At 42.4% G+C, this 2,842-nt stretch overlaps 1 protein-coding gene and 1 long non-coding RNA gene across 3 annotated transcripts in view; both read right to left on the bottom strand.

The window, feature by feature from the left end:
- The window catches only part of LOC117962117 (sialoadhesin-like), a 194,299-nt gene that overhangs the window by 61,018 nt on the left and 130,439 nt on the right, over positions 1–2,842 (bottom strand). The window lies entirely within an intron of this gene.
- LOC117962154 overlaps positions 1,065–2,842 on the bottom strand; it is an 8,340-nt gene continuing 6,562 nt past the window's right edge. Inside the window, exons 2-3 of one of the 2 annotated variants that reach the window (XR_004660580.1) lie at positions 1,333–1,477; positions 1,065–1,164 (exon numbers count right to left, since the gene is read on the bottom strand). This is a non-coding gene — a long non-coding RNA (uncharacterized LOC117962154). Of the gene's footprint in view, positions 1,249–1,332; positions 1,478–2,842 lie in introns of both variants that reach the window. The other variant, XR_004660581.1, reaches the window with a different exon arrangement.

Raw genomic sequence — 2,842 nt, 5'->3', positions numbered from 1 at the left:
TAGCCAGTCAGAAGCAGAGTATGAGGGCCCTGACAGTACCTAGGTAAGGACTACTAGCCAGTCAGAAGCAGAGTATTAAGTAAAGCAAAGAGCTCTTTGGAGCAGTTTGTGAACAGTGTTTTCTGTTGAAGATGGTAAGTCTTTTCCACAGAACATGTACAAATATTAAGATATTTAGAATAATAAAGGGGAAAAGGCAAAAAGCATAACATGAGCACTTTGAGAAGTAGGCTACAGCTGTTAATTAGTGTAAATGATTATTATCCTAACTCCTTGAATGGTGACATGACAGTTTGAGAGCAGTGGTCAGTAAATGTCTGTTTTTAGGCTGCTTCCACATTCAGGCGGTCCGCCATCATCTGCCACGCTTTCATTACACCATTACAGTAATTTCACTACAACGTGCCTTAAAACGTACAATTTTCCGGAACTTATAAAAGAAAATCACATTTGCTTCCATAATAACATGTTTTCAATTGGCGAACATTTACCTTCATGTCGTTATAAATAAAAATTGTGAGTGAGTGCAAGTGCAGGGTCTAAAGAAGGTTGTTCACCATCTCTCTCTGTTTGTCTGTTGCTTCAGAAACACAGAGGAGGAGAGGGAGCCAAACGTCACCGCTGTCAGCACTGTGACAAATCCTTCACATCATCAGGATATTTAAAGATTCATCAGAGAGTTCACACTGAAGAGAAACCTTACAGCTGTGAACAATGTGGGAAAACGTTTTCTCAGAGTGTGAATCTTAAATTTCACCAGCGCATTCACACTGGAGAGAAGCCGTACAGCTGTGATCAATGTGGAAAAACGTTTTCTTTTAGTAGTAGTCTTAAATCTCACCAACGCGTTCACACTGGAGAGAAACCGTACAGCTGTGAACAATGTGGAAAAACGTTTTCTGTTATTAGTAGCCTTAAATCTCACCAACGCGTTCACACTGGAGAGAAACCATACAGCTGTGATCAATGTGGAAAAAACTTTTCTAGCAGTGGTACCCTAGACATCCACCGACGTGTTCATACTGGAGTAAAGCCTCACTGGTGTGAACAATCTGGAAAAAAAATTCTGATGGTGGTCGACTTAAAAGACATCAGCGCGTTCACACTGGAGAGAAACCGTACTGGTGTGAACAATGTGGGGAAACATTTTCTCAGAGTAGTAACCTTAAAGCTCACCAGCCCATTCACTCTGGAGAGAAACCGTACAGCTGTGAACAATGTGGAAAAACCTTTTCTCAGAGTAATAGCCTTAAAAGACACCAGCGTGCTCACACTGGAGAGAAGCCTTACTAGTGCGAACAATGTGGAAAAACCTTTTCTGATGGTGGTCACCTTAAAAGACACCAGCGCGTTCACTCTGCCTCGTTGTGAACATGTTTCAGAGCCAAGCTGTTTCCTCCTCCTCATGCCCTGATAGCTGTGTTGTTATATTCTGATCTTCTCTCCACATTGAAGGCTGACCAGCAGTAACTTTATCCTCTGAGCAGCATGGACGTTATCCCGGCTATAACTACGTATTACGCTCCCTCCCTTTTGAAGGGTTAACTCGACTCAAAATGAGCTTTTATTCCTATAATAAAATATTCTGAGGTCAAGGTTCAACTGCCAGCGCTGTTTCAGTAATGCTGCAACGGAGGAGTATTTGTTCTTATCTATTAACATCACTGTTTACTACGGCGTTGTCAAAGTGCTGAAATATTTAGTCTAATGTCCCTGAAGACGAAGAAAAGAAGGAAATCCTCATAACTGCGACGCTTTAATCAGAACATGTCTGTTAGTCTAAAAATAATTTGTAGTTCAAAAAATCATACATTGTGATTTCTGGATGGTTTTTTTAGATTATGTCTCTCACAGTGGACACGTCTCTCACAGTTGACATGCACCTACGATGACAATTTCAGACCCTCCATGATTTCTTAGTGGGAGAACTTGCAAAATAGCAGCGTGTTCAAATACTTATTTTCCTCACTGTATACATTTATAATTATACACTGCAGGGTGCAAGCGGCCGAAATGGGTTTCCTCAGGAGGGTGGCTGGCGTCTCCCTTAGAGTTCGGGTGAGAAGCTCAGTCATCCGAGAGGAGCTCGGAGTAGAGCCGCTGCTCCTTCGCGTCGAAAGGAGCCAGTTGAGGTGGTTCGGGCATCTGGTAAGGATGCCTCCTGGGCGCCTCCCTAGGGAGGTGTTCCAGGCACGTCCAGCTGGGAGGAGGCCTCGGGGAAGACCCAGGACTAGGTGGAGAGATTATATCTCCAACCTGGCCTGGGAACGCCTCGGGATCCCCCAGTCAGAGCTGGTTGATGTGGCTCGGGAAAGGGAAGTTTGGGGTCCCCTGCTGGAGCTGCTGCCCCCGCGACCCGATACCGGATAAGTGGATGAAGATGGATGGACTTCATAACAACTGGTTATATAACCCACCTGTTTAAATTGTTCAAGGCTTAAATCAGCAGTCACCATCTACTAAATATATATATTTAAAAAAAATCTTTGGTTAGTAAACCTGCATTTTTAATTTAACCAAGTATCTTGTATTATAAGTACATGTCTGGTATTTGTAGTAAACAGCTTGAAAATGCAGCAAAAAAATTGTTTTAATATTGAAAAGACACACATGCTCAATGTTTTAGGAAATATACTGTATATATGTAAGTCATGTACTGTTTGATGACTGTATGAACTAAATATTGGAAATAGTTAAAACTTTATAATATTCGTTAGGTGTGACCTTTGACCTTTTAAGTGTGCTTAGGATCACTTCCTGTAACAGTGGATCTGGTCTGAACCGGTCTTCTGCTGTGGCCCCCTGTGTGATTACCTAGTGGTGGAAATACCCTGTTTTCAAG

This window comes from Etheostoma cragini, chromosome 19 (assembly GCF_013103735.1).
Source record: "Etheostoma cragini isolate CJK2018 chromosome 19, CSU_Ecrag_1.0, whole genome shotgun sequence".
In the NCBI taxonomy this organism is placed as follows: Eukaryota; Metazoa; Chordata; class Actinopteri; order Perciformes; family Percidae; genus Etheostoma; species Etheostoma cragini.
This window is presented reverse-complemented; position numbering and strand designations above follow the sequence as displayed.